The sequence below is a fragment of the Orycteropus afer genome, unplaced genomic scaffold (assembly GCF_000298275.1).
Source record: "Orycteropus afer afer isolate SDZICR_OR568_19922 unplaced genomic scaffold, OryAfe1.0 scaffold00071, whole genome shotgun sequence".
Lineage (NCBI taxonomy): Eukaryota > Metazoa > Chordata > Mammalia > Tubulidentata > Orycteropodidae > Orycteropus > Orycteropus afer.
In genome coordinates this window covers 11,816,116-11,835,493 of record NW_006921658.1, presented here as the reverse complement: position 1 = coordinate 11,835,493, position 19,378 = coordinate 11,816,116, and positions in this window count along the sequence as shown.

Below are 19,378 nucleotides of genomic sequence, written 5' to 3'. Positions count from 1 at the left end.
GGGACCATTCCCTGGAGAAGGATGTCATGCTTGGTAAGGTGGAAGGTTGACAAAAGAGAGGAAGGCCTTCGACAAGATGGATTGACACGGTGGCTGCAACAATGGGCTCAAATATAGCAAGGATCATGGAGCTGGTGCGGGATCGGGCGTTGTTTCGTTCTGCTGTGCATGGGGTTGCTATGAGTTGGAAGCAACTCAACGGCACCTAACAACAACTCAAGCTGCTCTTTGAAATCCATTCAGCTCTTTTATCTTGTCATTTCTTTCATTTGCTTTAGCTACTCTCCATTCAAAGGAAAGTTTCAGAGTCTCTTCTGACATCCATTTTAGTCTTTTCTTCCTTTCTTGTCTTTTTAATGACTTTTTGCTTTCTTCATGGATGATGTCCTTGATGTCATCCCACAATACCTCTTGTTTTCATTCATTGGTATTCAGTGCATCAAATCTACTCTTGAGATGGATTCCAAATTCAGGAGAGACATAATCAAGGTCATATTTTGGCCCTTGTTTTATTTGGACTTGATTTAACTGTCTTCAGCTTCAACTTGAATGTGCATATGAGCCTTTGATGACCTGTTCCACAATCAGCCCCTGGCCTTGTTTTGGCTGAAGATATTGAACTTCTCCATTGCCTCTTGGGACTAATATAGTCAATCTGATTCCTGTGTATACCTTCTGGTGATGTCCACATGTATAATTGCAGCTTATGTTGTTAAAAAATGGTATTTGAAATGAATAAGTCATTGGTCTTGCAAAATTCTATCATGTGACCTCCAGTGTTATTTCTATTCCAAAGGCTGTATTTTCCAACTACTAGTAACTCTTCTTTGTGTCCAACTTTTGCATTCTTATCCCAGTGATAATCAACACATCTTGATTGCATGTTTGGTCAATTTCAGACTGCAGAAGTTAGTAGAAATCTTAAATTTCCTCATCTTTGGCTTTGCTGGTAAGTGTGTGTGGTAGTTCGTGTGTCAACTTGGCTGGGTCTGGTTGAGTGGCTGGGCACCTGGATGTAGTATTCCCCATGATGAGACTGGTAATCAGTTCCATGGTAGAATCTACTGTGATCTACTGAGTAGCTGCCTTAGGGATGTGGTCTGCTTCCCGTATATAAGGAGAAGCCTTGGGGAACTTCTAGTTTCTAGTTTATGGTACACTTGGACCCTGCATGTAGTGTGTCATTGTTCAGCAGTCTGCCATGCTCTGCTGACCTTGGGACTTACAATGAACTTGAATTAATGGCCTACCATATGGTTTTGTAACATCGGGACTGTGCCATTTTATTTGTCGACCTTGGGCTTGTTAGCCTCAGTAGCCAGTAGCTGCCTGACTGAAGAGATGCCTCTAGCTTCAGTGGGCCAGGAGCAAGAGGCAAAGCTGAAGGCCAAGGTTGAGGGGCTTTCACATAGCCCCTAGAGCCTGGCATTTTGAACTTGGACTTCTAGCCTCCCAAACTGTAAGAGAAAAAACTTCTGTTTGTTAAGGCCATCCCATTTGTGGTATATTCTTGTCAGAGCAGCACTAGGTAATCAGAACAGTGCGTAAATTTGAATAATAGTAGCATTAACTGCTCTTCCTTGTAGGCATACAGATATTATCCTATTACTGGTAGTGTTGTACTTCAGGACAGATCTTGAAACACCCTTTGTGACAATGAATGCCACACCATTCCTCTTTAATCTGTCATTCCCGATATAGTAGATCATATAGTTGTCTGATTCAGAATGGCCAAAAACAGTCCATTTCAGCCCACTAATGCCTAGGATTATACTTCCATAGTGATACTGCCTTGGAAACCCAAGGAGGGGTCGCTATGAGTTGGGTCCGACTCAACGGCACATAACAACAATGCCTAGGATATTGATCTTTATGCGTTCCACTTCATTTTTGACAACTTCCAATTTTCCTAGATTCATACTTTGTACATTCCGTATTCCAATTATTAATGGATGTTTGCATCTGTTTCTACTCATTTTGAGTCGTGCCACATCAGTCAATGGAGGTCCCAAAAGCTTTACTCCATCCATATTGTTAAAGTAAACTCTACTCTGAGGAGTCAGCTCATCCCCAGGCAGTCTGAGTGCCTTCCGACCTGATGGGTTCATCTTCTGGCACTATATCAGACAATTTTCAGGGCTATTCCTAAGGTTTTCCAGTAATATATCAGACAGTGTTTCACTGTTATTCATAAGGTTTTCACTGGCCAATTGTTTGAGAAGTGTATGGCCTCTTCCTTCTTCTGAGTCTTTCTTAGCCTGGAAGCTCCACTGAAACCTGCCCACCATGGTTAACCCTGCTGGCATTTTGCAACACAGTGACATAGCCTCCAGCCTCATAGCAACCCGCAATCTACCACAAGATGACAAACAACAGACAAGTTCATCTCCCTTACTTGTTCCTAACCCATATGCACCTGCCTACCCTTGGGCAATGGCCTTAAAATAGAGCCGCAAGCAAAAAGCAGACCCCGAGCACCGGCCCACCTATCTCAGGCCCTGGCCTTGACATAGAGCCACACCCAAGTGTAAAGCAGCCTTCAAACCCCAGGCCTGCCTTCCTCAAGTCCCAGCCTTAATAAAGAGCGACACTCAAGTGAAAATCAGCTGCCAAGCCCTGGGCCCGTCTACCTCAGGCCCTGGCCTTAATATAGAGCCACACCCAAAGAACAACTATGGGAGATGAACTTGTCTGTCAGTTTGTCATCCTGTGGTGGTTTGCATGTTACTGTGAAGCTGGAGGCTATGCCACCATGTTGCAAAATGCCAGCAGGGTTACCCGTATTGGGCAGGTTTCAGTGAGCTTCTGGACAAAGAAAGACTCTGAAGAAAGAAGAAGCCATCCACTTCTCAATATTTGACTGGGAATGAGCAGACTTCTCACGCCAAGGAGGCTTCAAGACTCGGGCCTGCCTACTCAGGCCCTGGCCTTCATATAGCGCCACTCCCAAATGAAAAGCAGCTTGTAAACCCTGGGCCTACCTACCTCAAGCCCCAGCCTTAATTTAGAGCCACCCGCAAGTGAAAAGCAGCCTCCAAAACCCAGCCACACCTACCTCAGGTCCAGGTCCTTAATAAAAAGCTGCCCCCAAGCAAAAAGCAGTCCCAGGCCTGATCCTTGCTATACTTGAGCCCATCACTCCAGCCACTGTGTCTATCCATCTCGTTGAAGGCCTCCCCCTTTTTCATTGCCCCTCCACTTTACCAAGCATGATATCCTTCTCAGGAAATGGTCCCTCTGACAACACGACCAAAGTAGGGGAGACGAAGTCTGGCCATTCTTGCTTCCAAGGAGCATTCTGGCTTCACTTCTTCCACAACAAATTTGTTTTAGTCCTTTTAGCAGACCATGGTATTCTTAGCATTCTTCTCCAGCACCACAACTCAAAAGCATCAACTCTTTTTCGGTCTTCTTTACTTGTCATCCAGCTCTCACATGCATAACAGGCAATTGAAAACACCATGGCTTGGGTTAGGTGCACCTTAGTCTTCAAGGAGATATCTTTGTTCTTCATCACTTGAAAGAGGTCTTTTGCAGCAGATTTGCCCAATACAATATACCATCTGATGTCTTGACTGTTACTTTCACTGGTGTTGATTATAAAACCAAGTAATACTAAATCCTTGACTTCAATCTTTTCTCCATCCACTGTGAAGCTGTTTATTGGACAAGTTGTGAGGATTTTCATCATTTTAAGGAGACAAAATTCAATCCATAACAGGTGGTAACTACTCATTTCTTCACAAAGAAGGCAGAAAAAGAATACGCACAATGAACTTTCTCCCAAAACTCAAATTTGTTAGGGAATGATTTTATACTAAATGTATCTTTGTAAAAGACTTGGAAGACTCAAGTTGAGTGTTTCTTAAACTGAGATTCTCAGACTTGGGACTTCCTCAAAGGTGTCTCAAAGGCCACAATGAGGGCAAGATTGTGAGATATTTGGTCCTGGATAGAGACGGGGGTTCCCTCTCCTTTGATCAGAGCAGTTTCATTTTCATCTTTGTATACCTTGAATTCCTACATTAGATTTCATTTAAAGAAAGAGTTTTTAACCTAAAAGGAGATTCAAAATTCTTACCCTGAGTGAAGAGGTAGATGCTACAATGATTCTGTCACTATTCACTCATTCAAGTCCTTTTTGCTATAATTCTACAAGTCAACAAATTTAATTAAAATGATGAGTAAAACCAGACAGAAAATTAAATTACAAAAATATTCATAGTCCATGTTAAAAGTGAGATTTAAAATTAACTGACTGGCACTGAGGAGAGTCAGTTGATACCTCAAATTGATTACTTATGAAACACCACATCACTAAGACACAATTAAAAACTCCCTTATCTTAATATCTCCTGCACTATTCAATAAAGTAATAGGATTTTCTCCTCTTCAATAGTCCCCAGTGGGATAGTGAGTTGGAAAATTAACTCTCAATTTCCTCTTTTCAGATGCTCATAACTCATGAGACCCTTCAGGGAGAAATTCTCACAGACTTTCTTAGAGTGAGGACCATGTGATTCCCATTGTTTTTAATGGAAATCACACTTCTCAAACCATACAAAAGGCTTTAGCAATTTAGGTATTCACATTTCCATAGCCAAAGCTGTTGCTTTTAATTTCCTCTGGGTGTTTTTCCCTCCATTAAAATTGTTATATTTATGGTGCATGTCCATGAACAAGAGACTCTGTAAAGCTTCCCTTTTCTCTTTTCATCATGTCTGTTTCTTCACTCTACTAATTTTCTACTTGGTAGAGGAAATATGTAGCAATTAGTGGAAGTATAATTGGCATAGTTCTACAAATCATGAAGGCTTATGAACTCATGTGATTTATTATGTCCAAAATTTTCAAATATAAAGAACCTATTGACTCCAAAAATACTGATTGATTTCCACTTAAGAATTAAACTTTTGGTATCTGATCTTTGAGAAAATACATAATGATAAGAAAGTATTTTGAATTCTATAGCACTATTAATGAATATGTTTCCTTAATTACAAGATTAGATTTATGTGTGTTAATAAGACTACATATCTAAAAATAATACATATATGTGTGAAATACATCATACATTCAATGTATGCAAACAAGGATTAACACAAGCTTGAATTCAGAGTTCTACATAGCTCTACTAACTAGTCTTAACATATCCTAATTATTTTCTAATACAATGACATCTACTTCTCACCAATACAGTGCTAACATTGGGCGCTCCAGAAATCCTCACACCATGTGTCATAAAGTACTGATTGAGGAGAAAGTACATGATCTATAGAGTCAGAAAAACCTTGCTTAAATCACAGGATTACCTCTTACTAACTATATGAAAACCAATCTGATGCTAAATTTCCTTATCTGATCATTCTAATTTTAGAGTAAAATTTGCACTCATTAAAATATTAAAAAAGGTCCCACCTCCAGCTGGAGCTGGTCCAGCCAGGCTCGTCAAGGAGGTTCTTCAGACCACGGAGGAGGCGCTACAAAGCGCAGAGAGCTGTGAGTGGGGCCGGCTGTAAAGTGTTAACTGCAGGTAGGACCATGCTGGGTATGGCCGGCGGGCTGGGAGCCGAGCCTGGAGAGGCCAGGCAGCTGGTGTGGAGTTTCTCAGGAAGGAAAAGCAGACTCAGCCCCGCTCAGTCCCCGTCGTGTGGTCCAGGAATCGCCTCAGTGCCACGAAGCCTCCGTCATTTTCAACCTCCTGCGTCTGCTCACGTGGGACCTCAAACTGGTGGCCCATTCGGGACCTTGTGTCTGATCTGCTGCAGCTCTGCCTGGGATGGAAAGCTCTCTACGCCATTGGCTGCCAGGCGTGGACTCACCCCATTGTCAGCCAATGGGCGCTGGAGGCTAGAGACACTCTCCGTTACCATTGGTCGACCTTCGAGCACTGGTGTTGGGTGCAACAGGCGCCTCAGAGAAGCATGTGTTCTCCCCAGTGGGAGATTGCGATGGCCCTGAAGCCGTGATGTGTCCATGGATGCCTTTCCCTACTCTCCCAGGGACCAGGGCGTGGCTGGAGACACTGGAGTCTTGGGCCCCGTCTAGGGGCTGACCCTCCACGTGAGAGTGGACCAGTCTACGCTTCTGCGGTTACGGGGTTCCCGGACCATGACAAATCCCTATCCCAAATTTCAACCCTCCATGCCTCAGTCTGAGATTCTGTGAATCTGTGACTTTTGCATCCCTTTCACTTGTGTTTGTGAGCTTTGTGTCCGTGTGATGTTACTCTATTTCTCCTTGGTGTTAATTTATTTTCAGTTATTAAATGGTGTTACACTTAAAAAAAAAAATTAAAAGAAAAAAAAAAACCCTCACTGCTGTTGAGTCAATTCCAAATCATAACAACCCCTCCTTGGGTTTCTAAAGTGAGATCTCTACAGCAGCCAGGGTAGATGGCCAGAACACGTAGGAGGAAGAGCCCCCAGGCAGGAAGCGGCAGCCACAGTGGACGGCCAGAACAGGTAAGAGGGAGAGTCCCCAGACAGGAACCAGGAGCCGGCAAATGGCCAAAACAAGTTGGGGGGAGGCCAAGAAGTCAGCAGAGTGGTTTGGAACAACTAATGGAGATAACTTGTCTGTAAGTTTGTCCTACTGTGGTAGTGTACATGTTGCTGTGCCACCAGCATTTCAAATACCAGTAGGGTTGCCCGTGGTGGACAGGTTTCTGCAGAGCTTCCAGACTGAGACAGACTTGGAAAAAGGAAGAGGCCATCCACCTTTCAAAGAATTGGCCAAGGGAAATCTTATGAATAGCAGTGAAACACTGTCTGATATATTACTGGACAATTTTATGAATAGCCCTAAAACACTGTCTGATACAGTGCCGGGACATGAGCCCCTCAGGTCAGAAGGCACTCAAGACATTCATTAGAGTAGAGCTAATCTTAATGGTATGGGTAAAAGAGTTTTTTGGACCTCCATTTGCTAATGTGGCATGACTCAAAATGAGAAGAAAGAGCTGCAAACATCCATTAATAATCAGAACATAGAATGTACAAAATATGAATCCAGGAAAATTGAGTTATCAAAAATGAAATGGAATGCATAAAGATTGATATCCTAGGCATTAGTGAGGGAAATAGTGAGAAATAGACCTGTTTTGGCCATTTTGAATCAGATGGTCATATGACCTACTATGCTGGGAATGACTATTTGAAGAGGAATGGTGTGGCATTCATTGTTACAAAGAATGTTTCAAGATCTATCCTGAAGTACAATGCTGTCAGTGATAGGATATTACCAATACACCTACAAGGAAGACCAGTTAATATGACTGTTACTCAAATTCGCACACTAACCACCAAAGCCAAAGATAAGGAACTTGAAGATTTCTACCAACTTCTGCAATCTGAAATTGACCAAATATGCAATCTAGATGTGTTAATTATCACTAGTGACTGGGATGTAAAAGTTGGAAACAAAGAAGAATCACTGGTAATTGGAAAATTTGGCCTTGGAGATAGAAATAACACTGGAGATTGCATGATAAAATTTTGCAAGACCAAGGACTTATTCTCACAAATACCTTTTTCAACAACACAAATGGCAGCTATACATGGACTTCACCAGAGTACACAAGAATCAGATTGACTACTTCTGTGGCAAGACGCGATGGAAAAGCTCAATATCTTCAGCCAAAACCAGGCCAGGAGCTGATCATGGAACCAACCATCAACTGCTCAATTGCAAGTTCAACTTGAAGTCAAAGACAATTAAAACAAGTCCACGAGAGCCAAAATAGGGCCTTGAATATATCCCTCCTGAATTTAGAGACCATTTAAAGAATAGATTTGATGCATTGACCACCAGTGACCAACAACCAGAAGAATTGTGGGATGACATTAAGAACATCATCTATGAAGAAAGCAAGAGGTCATTAAAAAGATGAGAAAGGAAGAAAAGACTAAAAATGGTTGTCAGAAGAGACTCTGAAACTTACCCTTGAACTGAGAGTAGTTAAAGCAAATGGGGAAAATGACAAGATAAAAGAGCTGAACAGAATATTTCAAAGAGCAGCTCGAACAGACTAAGCCAATTACTATAATGAAATGTGCAAAGACCTACTGTTAGAGAATCAAAAGGGAAGAAAGCACTCGGCATTTCTCAAGCTGAAAAAACTGAGGAAAATATTTAAGCCTCGAGTTGCAATATTGAAAGATTCTATGGGCAAAATATTGACTGATGCAGGAAGCATCAAAAGAAGATGGAAAGAATACACAGAGTCACTGTACCAAAAAGAATTGGTCAATATTCATCCATTTCAGAAGGTGGCATATGATCAAGAACCAATGGTATTGAAGGAAGAAGTCAAAGCTGTGCTGAATGAATTGGTGAAGAACAAGGCTCCAGGAATTGAAGGAATACTCATTGAGATGTTTCAACAAATGGATGCCCCACTGGAGGCACTCAATTGATTATACCAAAAGATTTGGAAGACAGCAACCTGGCCAACTGACTAGAAGAGATCCATATTTTTACCCTTTCCAAAGAAAGGTGATGTCACCAATGTGGAAATAATTGAACAATATCATTAGTATCAATACAAGTAAAATCTTACTGAAAATAATTTAAAAACTATTGCAACAGTATATTGACAGAGAACTTCCAGAAATGCAAGCTGGAGTAAGAAGAAGATGTGGAATGAAGGATATCATTGCTGATGTCAGATGAATCTTAGCTGAAAGCAAAGAATACCAGAAAGATGTTCACTTGTGTTTTATTGACTATGGAAAGTAATTGACTATGTGGACCATAACAAATTATGTATGACATTGAGAAGAATGAGAATTCCAGAACACTTAATTGTACTCATGAGGAACTTGTACATAGATCAGGAGGCTGTCATTCAAACAGAACAAGGGGACACTGTATGGTTTAAAATCAAGAAGGGAGTGTGTCAGGGTTGTATCCCATATGTATTCAATCTGTATGCTGAGCAAATAATCCAAGAAGCTGGACTATATGAAGAAGAACATGGTATCAAGATTGGAGGAAGACTCATTAACAACCTGTGATACACTGACAACAAAACTTTCCTTGGTGAAAGTGAGGATGGCTTGAAACACTTAGTTTGAAGATGGAAGACTACAGTCTGTAGTGTGGAATACACTTCAATATAAAGAAAACAAAAATCCTCACAACTGGACCAATAAGCAACATCATGATGAATGGAGAAAAGACTTAAGTTGTCAAAGATTTCATATTATTTGGTTCTACAATCAACACCAATGGAAGCAGCAGTCAAGATATCAGACGACGTATAGCGTTTGAAAAATCTGCTGCAAAGGACCTTCTTCCAGTGCTGAAGAGCAAAGATAATTCCTTGAAGACTAAGGTGTGCCTGACCCAATCCATGTATTTCCAATCCCCTCTTGTGCATTTGAGAGCTGAATAATGAATTAGGAAGACCAAAGAAGACTCAATGCTTTTGAGTTGTGGTGTTGGTGATGAATGCTGCAAGTACCATGGACTGCTAAAAGAACTAACAAATCTATCCTGGAAGAAGTGCAGCCAGAATGTTCCTTGGAAGAATGGCCAGACTTCAGTCATGTTGTTAGAAGGGATCATTCACTAGAGAAGTATATCATGCTTGGTAAAGTGGAGGGTCAATGATAAAGGGGAAAAGCCTCAACAAGATGGATTCGCACAGTGGCAGCAAACAGAGGCTCAGGTGTAAAGAGGATCATGGGCCCGGTGCAGGACCTGGCAGTGTTTCATTCTGCCGTACATAGGGTCACTATAAGTCGGAGATGACTTGAAGGCCTCTAACAACAACATCTCTATGGAAGTAGATTGCCCAGTCTTCCTTCCAGGGAGTGGCTGGTGGCTGTCAACAATAAGCCTTCTGGTTAGCAATCAAATGCCTTTGGCATTATGCCACCAGAGCCCCCTCATTAAAATATATGTAATATTTAATAAGTGATAGTAATAATAGATAATATTTATTATATGCTCATGATTTGCTATGCACTTGGTTAAGTGCTTTAAAGCATTTACATCTATGTATGTTTTAATAAATAAACTTGTAATTAACAAGAAGTACACTGTGGTAGTCAATAGAACAATTATCAGATTCCAAGTGCCTACGTTCACATTCAGTCTGTGGGCTCTAACACCTACTAGTGGCATGACCAGGGACAAGTTATTCAACTTCAACATTGTCTTCTTCATCTGTAAAGGGATATAATAATCATACTTACCTTATAGTACTAATACTTGGCAAGTATTAAAACAGTGTCTGGAACACAGTAAGAGTAAATAAATACTAAACTAAATCTCTTGCCATCAAGTCAATTTCAACTCATAGCAGTATGATAGGACAGAGTAGAACTGTCCCATAGGGTTTCCAAGGCTATAATCTTTATGGAAGTAGAATGCCACATCTTTCTCATGCAGAGCAATTGGTAGGTTTGAACTGCCAACCTTTCAGTTAGCAGCCAAGTGCTCAACAACTGAACACCAGGGTTCCTTATATAAATACTAGATAATTGTATTATTATTATTTTATATGTGAGACAACTGGGTTCAGTAAAATAACTTTCCCAAGGTCACAAAGTTGCTAAAAAGTAGAACTGAAGATCTAATCCAGGTTTATTTAATGTTCATATTATAAGTGTTGGCTTCTTTCAGGCAGATACATGTTCCTGTTCCTACTACTCCCTTCTAGGTTGAACTCTTCTGGGTAATCACAAAAGACAGGCATTTCAATCTAAGAAGTAGCCAGCTAGAATAGCTCCTATCACAAGCCAATTTGCACAGCCCACCAGAAAAACGAACTCCCCTGTTTTCTCAAATGAAGTCCCTTCCAAATAACAAGGCATAAAGCTAGAACTAATGAAGTCTCTAGGTGGTGCAAACAGTTAACATGCTCAGCTGCTAATCAAAGGTTGGAGGTTCAAGTGCACATAGAGGTATCTCGAAGATACTCTTAGCGATCTACTTCTGAAAAATCATGTTGTTGTTGTTATTATTATGTACCATCGAGTCAAACCCAACTCATAGCGACCCCTCCTTGGGTTTCACTACAAGGCAGTATCACTACAGAAGTAGGATTGCCCAACCTTCCTTCTGAGGAGTGGCTGGTGGGTTTGAACCGCCAGCCGTCTGGTTAGCAGGCAAGTGTCTTAGCCACTATGCTACCAGACCTCCCTGAAAAATCATAGCCATTGAAAATGCTAAGAAACACATCCTCTCTGACATACATGGGATTGCCATGAGTCAGAATCAACTTGACTGGAACTGGAAAAATAAGTGAGGTAACATAAATTTACAAGTCTTTGATTTATTTGGATTGGTCATAACCCAGCAGTGTGTATGTGGGGGGGGGGGTACAGTAGGCACAATACCTAGAGCATTTAAGCACACAGACTCAATAAATCCTTTAACATGTAACCCAAATCTAACTCCTATTATCTCTCATCATTTCCCAGCTGCACACACCGCTCTGAACTGCCTTCATCAAATTTCCCTCAAGATGGAGCTGAACTAATCATATTTTTACATTTTCATGAGTATGAATTCCTTTATTTATATATAGATTACCTCCTCATATTATAATTAACATAAAGAGAGTACCCTCTTATCAAGCCAACACAGAGTAGTGCAGGTGCAGTTAATTCTTTGCAGAAACCTGGACTCAAATTAGTTGAACCCCAACTATCTACACCATTCTTGGGGTAAAAATACAAGGCAGTTTCCTTCTGCTATATGTCATTGACTAGATTTTTTAAAACCTTTTATTGTGACTTGGGTGAAAGTTTATAGAACAAATTGGTTTTTCATACAACAATTCATATACATTTTGTTTTGTGACATTGATTGCAATCCCTACAATGTAAAAGGTCTCTTCCCACTTCTACCCAGTGATCACCTTTTCCCTGTCCCTTCTTTGCATAGGACTAATTGGACTAGTTGTTCCCACGCATCTTTTATTTTCTTCACTCTTTTCTGTTCTGGATGAACAGAGACCAATAGTTCCATTCCTGCCCTCTGAGATACCTCCCTATGCAAATGCTGCCCTTCTGATCTCCCTGGGTTAAATGATCTAAGAAGTATACATCCTTGGTGTAATTGTTCATCTCATAGCCTGTCTGTTGTTTGGTTGAAAGTGAAGCCACAAAAGTGAGTTTAATTCCAGGTCCAAAGGCTAAGTAGGGACGATGGTCTCCAGAGTTTCACCAGTCTGTATCAGAACAGTAAGCCTGGACTTTCTTTATAATTTTGAATTTTGTTCCACATTTTTCTCCCTCTCTATCCAGGATCTCCAATTCTGATCCCTTTCTGAGTGGTTGGCAGTGGTAGCTGGGTACCAGATAGTTCTGGTCTCAGGGCTCTGTAGGTTAAGGTTCCCATGGTCTGCCATTTCCTTGGATTAATTGTTTCTATGCATCTTTTATTTTCTTCACTCTTCTTTGCTCCAGATGAAGAGAGACAAATTGTTGCACTTAGGTGGCTACTGGCAAGATTTTAAGACCTCAGTTGCCACTCGCCAAAGTAGGATATAGAACCATGTTTCGTGTAGTATGTTATGCCATTTGAGTTTGATATCTTCCTCCACCATGGTCCTGAGCTCACAGCCCAGCAACTGAATCCCTCAAAGTTTTTGGTTGTGGATAAGAAGTTATCAAAACTTTGCCTCCTGTTTGCTCTGTTATATATATCAACATTTTATATATTCTAGCTCTATTATATATATCATTTCCCTCCCTTCCCCTCTCATTCCTGGTAACCAACAAAGAAAGTTTCCCTCCATGTGTAAACCTTTCCTTGATTTTTTATAATAGTGGACTTAAACAATATTTGTCCTTCTGTGATTGGCTTATTTCAATGAGTATATATCCTACAAGTTTATCCACATTATGAGGTGTTTCACATATTCTTCATTATTCTTTAATGTTACATAATTTTCCTATGTGTATATGTACCATAGTTTGGTTATCCATTCATCTGTTGATGGTCACTTAGGTTATTTCCATGTCTTTGCTATTGTGAATAGTGCTGTGATGAATATGAGCATGCATTTATCAATTCCTGTCCAGGCTCTCACTTCTTTATGATATATACCTAGTAGAGGGATTGCTGGATAAAATGGCATTTCTTTTTCCAGCTTTTTAAGAAAGCACCATGCCGTTTTTCACAGTGGTTGTACAATGTTACGGTCTTGTTGGCAGTGTATGACAGTTCCAATCTCTCCACACCCTCACCAGATTTTGTTTTCTGTCTTGTTCAGCTTTGCTATTATTGCTGAGGTGAGATGTTATCTCATTGTTGTTTTGATTTGCATCTTTCTAATGGCACACTGAAAAACGCCCAGCGTGGTCTTCTTTCCCTTTGGTTTTCCAACTCCAGGTCTTTGCACATTTCATTATATAACTGACTTTGTCTTCTTGAGCTGCTCTTTGACATCTTCTGTTCAGCTCTTTCATCTTGTCATTTCTTCTGTTTGCTTTAGCTACTCTCCATTCACAAGCAAATTTCACAGTCCCTTCTGATACCCATTTTGGTCGTTTCTTCCATGGTTGGCATTTCTCAAGCTGAAAGAACTGAAGAAAAAATTCAAGCCTTGAGTTGCAATGTTGGAAGATTCTATGGGCAAAATACTGAATTATGCAGGAAACATTAGAGAGAGAGAGAGAGAGAGAGAGAAAAGGAATACAGAGTCACTGTACCAAAAAGAATTGGTCGATGTTCATCTATTTCAGGAGGTGGCATATGATCAAGAACCAACAGTACTGAAGGAAGAAATCAAAGCTGCCCTGAAGGAATTAGTGAAAAACAAAGCTTCAGGAATTGACAGATACCCTTTGAGATGTTTCAACAAACAGATGCTATGTGGAGGTACTAATTCATTTATGCCAAGAAATTTGGAAGACAAGCTACCTGGCCAACTGACTGGAAGAGATCCATATTTGTACCCATTCCAAAAAAAAAGATGATCTCACAGAATGTGGAAATGATCAAACAATATCATTAATATCACATGCAAGTAAAATCTTGCTGAAGATAATTCAAAAATGGTTAGAGTAATATATTGACAGAGAACTTCCAGAAATGCAAGCTGGTTTCAGAAAAGAACGTGAGATGAGGGATATCATAGTTGATGTCAGATGGATCTTGGCTGAAACCAAATAATATCAGAAAGATGTTTACTTGTGTTCTATTAACAAAGGCATTTGACTGTGTGGACCATAACAAATTATGGATAACATTGAGAAGAATGTGAATTCTAGAACACTCATGGAACCTGTACATAGGCCAGGAGGCTGTTGTTCCAAGAGAAGAAGGGGATATTACATGGTTTAAGAGCAGGAAGGGAGTGTGTCAGGACTGAATTCTTTCAACATACTCATTCAATCTGTATGCTACGCAAATTATACAAAAAGCTGGAGTATATAAAGAAAAATGCAGCAGCAGGATTGGAGGAAGACTCACTAACAACCTGCCGTATGCAAATGACACAAGCTTGCTTGCTGAAAGTGAGGATGACTTGAAACACTTACTGAAGAAGATTAAAGACTACAATCTGCAGTATGGATTATACCACAACATACTGAAAATGAAAATCCTCACAATTGGACCAATACATCATGATAAAGGGAGAAAAGATTGAAGTTGTCAAAGATTTCACGTTCAACACCAATGGAAGCAGCAGTCAAGAAATCAAATGCCATATTGCACTGGCAAATCTGCTGCAAAGGACCTCTTTTAAAGTGCTAAAGAGTAAAGATGTCTCTTTGAAGACTAAGTTGCACCTAACCCAAGCCATGGTGTTTTCAATCATCTCAAATGCATATGAAAGCTGGACTCCATATGGAATAAGGAAGCCTGAAGAAGGGCTGATGCTTTGGAGTTGTGGTGTTGGTGAAGAATATTGAAAGTAGCCAGGACTGCCAGAACTAACAAATCTGTCCTGGAAGAAGTGCAACTGCAACGCTTCTTGGAAGCGAGAATGGCCAGACTTCGTCTCACTTACTTTGGTCATGCTGTCAGAAGGGAACATTCCCTGGAGAGAGTTGTCATGGTTGGTAAAGTGGAGGGTCAGCAAAAGAGGAGAAGGCCCTCAACAAGATGGACTGATACAATGGCTGCAGCAATGGGGTCAGGTATAGCAGGGATAGTGAGGCACAGTGAGGCACAAGACCAGGCAGTGTTTTGTTCTGTTGTGCATAAGGTCACTATGAGTCAAAGTGGACCCAACGGCACCTAAGAACAACAATAACAACAACAACAATGGCACAATGAAAACTGAAGAATAGTTGATGCTTTTGAGTTGTTGGAAAAGAATATTGAAATTACCATGGACTGCCAGAAGAGCAAACAAATCTGTCCTGGACAAAATATAGACAGAATGCCCCTTGGAAGGGAGAATGCCCAGATTTCCTCTCACCTACTTTGGTCATGTTGCTTGGTAAAGTGGAGGGTCAGCCAAAAAAGGGAAGACCCTCAAGGAGACAGATTGACACAGTGGCTGCAATGATAGACTCAGGCATGGCAGGAATTTTGAGGCTGGAGCAGGACCAGGCAGTGTTTCCTTCTGTTGTACATGGGGTTGCTATGACTCAGAGCCAACTCAATGTCACCGAACAACAACAACACAATAGCTAATGATTATGAGCATTTCTTCGTGTGTTTATTGGCTGAATATCTTCAATGAAGTATCAGTTTCATTGACCAGACTAATGCACTTTATTAATTCAACCTGAAACTAAAATTGATAACCAAGCTAACAATGTCTTTTATAAGAGCTTCTACCACATCCAAATGTGACTTAAAATCCTTAAATTATAATACTATCCTAATATTCCCCAGTGTGTTGAAAACGAGTGAGATGAATTGACACAATGGCCACTGTGGCAGTTAAATTTGTATGTCAACTTGGCTGGGCCTCGTTGAGCAGCACTAGGTAACCAGAACAGAACATGGTACCGAGAGAGTGGGGTGCTGCTGTGACAGATACCTAAAATGTGGAAACAGGAGTGGAGTGTGTCCTTGACCTGAGACCCTGACAGAGAGACCCCAGTATATGGCATGAGAGATGGCAGGAGCAGAGCCAAGAGACTGGCAGAGAAATACTGACAGAGAGACCAGCATGAAAGATGGCAGTAGCAGAGCCCAGAGACAAGCATTAAACAGCAACAGGCTTACCAGCCCACAGAAGAGAAAGCCGGGTGCCATTGGGTAGGCGGTTTCCTGGCAGAATGGGTTGCCTTCAGGCATTAATTGGTGAAGAGACCAGCATAAAATGGAATAGCAGGTTGGCTGGCCCACAGAGCAAGAATGCTAAGGGTCCTTTGGACAGAAAGATCACTGGTGGAGTGGGTTGCCCTCAGTCATTAATTAGCAGAAGCAGAGAGACTACAGAAACAGGAAGCAGAGCTGACTCAGCCTCAAAAGGTACGTTTCAAAGAGTTAGACCACCACTAACTTGGTTCTGGAGTGTGGGAATGCTCGTTCATGGGGGCAAGTGGGATGGAGCCATAGCTGCTGCCCAAGAGTGAGGGGACATGGCTGCCATGTCCAAGAGGTAGAGGAAAGGGGCCTGCCAGGCCAGGGGGGTGAAGTCACCACTCAGGAACTAGGGGATTAGAGCCACCCAGTGAAGGAGATCTGTACAGATGTCATGCAAGTAAGATCTGTACAGGTGGCAAGTTGACAAAGGGTGGAATTGTGCTAGTTAAATTTGTATGTCAGCTTGGCTGGGCCTGGTTGAGTGGCTGGGCAGCTGGTGGTAGTTATTCTTCATGATGAGACTGGCAATCAACTCCATGGTGGGATCTACCACAAGCAGCTGAGTAGCTGCCTTTGGGATGTGATCTGCTTCCCACATATAAGGAGAAGCCTTGAGGGTAGTCTCTAGCTTATGGCACACTTGTGGCACACTTGGACCCTGCATGTAGCCATGTCATTGTTCAGCAGCCTGCCATGCTCTGCTGACCTTGGGACTTATTGAATTTAAATTAATGGCCTGCCGAGTGGTTTGGTAACATCGGGACTGTGCCATTTTATTTGTCAACCTTGGGCTTGTCAGCCTCAGCAGCCAGCAGCTGTCTGAGTGAAGAAATGCATTTAGCTCCAGTGGGCTGGGAGCAGGAGGCAGAGCTGGACCCCAAGGTTGAGGGGTTTTCACCCAGCCCCTAGAGCCTGGTGCTTTGAACTTGGACTTAAAGACTCCAAACTGTAAGAGAATAAAATCCTTGTTTGTTAAGGTCATCCCATTTGTGGTATATTCTTGTCAGAGCAGCACTAGGTAACTAGAACAGCCATCACAATGGAGTCAAATGTACCAAAGATCATGAAGATGGCACAGGATAAGGCAATGTTCTTGTTAAGTTACACCTTGAGTCAGAGCCAGCTCAGTGGCAACTAGCACCAATAATTCTACTAAGTAGACTTAATACATCCTAACTATTCTTTAATACAATGACATCTACTTCTCACCAATACAATATGTTGTTTTGTTATTAGGTGCCCTCCAGTCACCTCCAACTCATAGTAACCCCAAGTGCAACAGAATAAAACACTGCAGCGTCCAGTCCTGCATCATCCTCACAATTGTTTCTATGTTTGAGCCTCTTGCTGAAGCCACTGTGTCAAGCCATCTCCTTGACAGTCTTCTTCTTCTTCTTCTTCTTTTTTTTTTTTTTTTCCTGACCGTATACCATATAGGACTTTCTATTTGAACTTGATCTCACAAATAGCTGAAAATTTCCAAACGACCAATTGTAGCAAGCCCAACAGTCTTGGAGCTCAATTAAGTTTCTCAATGTCAATGAACTTTTGTACATTTTTACAATGCAAAGATTAAATGTTGACCATCTGATCCTAAAAGACATTCACAAATAGCTTTCTTTCTGCATACTCTAAGACTTATTTAAAAATTTTGAGGCAATCCTTCTCAAAAACATTTAAAGACTCAAAATTAGGGCTTGATATCAAGCTTAGACATCCTCCCCAGAGAATCCTCATCTTTTGAGCAATATTTTCCTCTTGGCATTAATAAAGTTCATGCTTTCCAATCAGTACCATCAGCCCTTCCACTCTGTGCCTTCATTTGACAGAATTGTCACTTAAGTTCAAGCAAAGTTGATTGGCACTTCCTCGGCAAATAATGGATAAATACTGCACTGAAAATTAGGTCTCCATTACCACTGAGATTGTCAGTACAGCCTTTAAAAAATAATAATAATTGATTTAAAAACCTATTAGAAACAACACAAAGCCATTTTTGCCAAACTGAAAAGGACAAAATTGGTACAAAAAGAATTTTCATGTTTTTGAAAGGTCATTACAAACAATAGGATTTAAAAAAAAAAAAAAAAAGCTATTAAGAAATATTTTGGCACTGCCCCCTTTGAAACAAGTTGAAAGACAAAATAAGCTAAAATTTGAAGTCTGTGACCAGAGTGCTCCGTCAGCCAGTCCCTTGCCAAAGTAGCCCCAGAATCATAATTCTGTTGCAGTACTCTTGCCTTTGATGTCTGAAGAATTTTCCTTTGATTAACTCCTTTACAGTGCTGGGCTCCACTGTACCCTGAAGGCGAACTTGGAACTTGACACAGCTAATGACAGGGCAGTTTCCCATGGTCAGGACTTCAGGAAGAGATAGGGAAATTAGCCTGATTTAGGGTTGTCTTCTCAAGGAGCCATGGAATCTAACAATCCAGAAAATCACCTAGGAGGGAACAAGAGGCTCAATTTGAAGGACAGACTCAAAACTATTTTCTTCTGCCAATACACACTCAAAACAATTGTTTTAATAAGCTCTCTAAGTTTTCTGCTTGCACATACATTGACTACATTTAATCATTAATTAATGAAATGGTTGACAATTTAGTCAATCATTATTATTATTGATTGCATAATACATTTATGCAAGTTCTCTGTAATCACAGAGATGCCTAAAAGCATCTTCATCCAGCTGATGCCCAGAGGATATCAATGAGTCTTGCAAGGCATCTGTGAGAAAGTTAAAGGAAAGAACTTTTTTCATCTTGTTCAGAGTCAGGTTTCGTGGCAGCTCACTTTGTAAACACACACAAAGTCAATCAGCTGGCCTGCTTGTCTCTCTTATACTTTCTTGAAGGTTAGGGAGATAAGTGAAAAGAATGAAGATTTATTTCAAGATCTATGGCAGGTGTTGTTCTGTTAAAAGGAAGTGGAAACAAGTATTGTGGCCTAAAGAAAGCTGGTGATTATGAACAAAATAGCTCCCTGGAAACTTCTTTTCAAATACAAAATCTTGGTTCCTTTTTTAATGTACTGAAAACTCAGCAACATTCCCAACACACACACACACACACATACAGAGTGCACACTTTCTTAAATCACCAGCTATCCTAAACTACCTAATAATAATAACAATCATATATTAATGAAT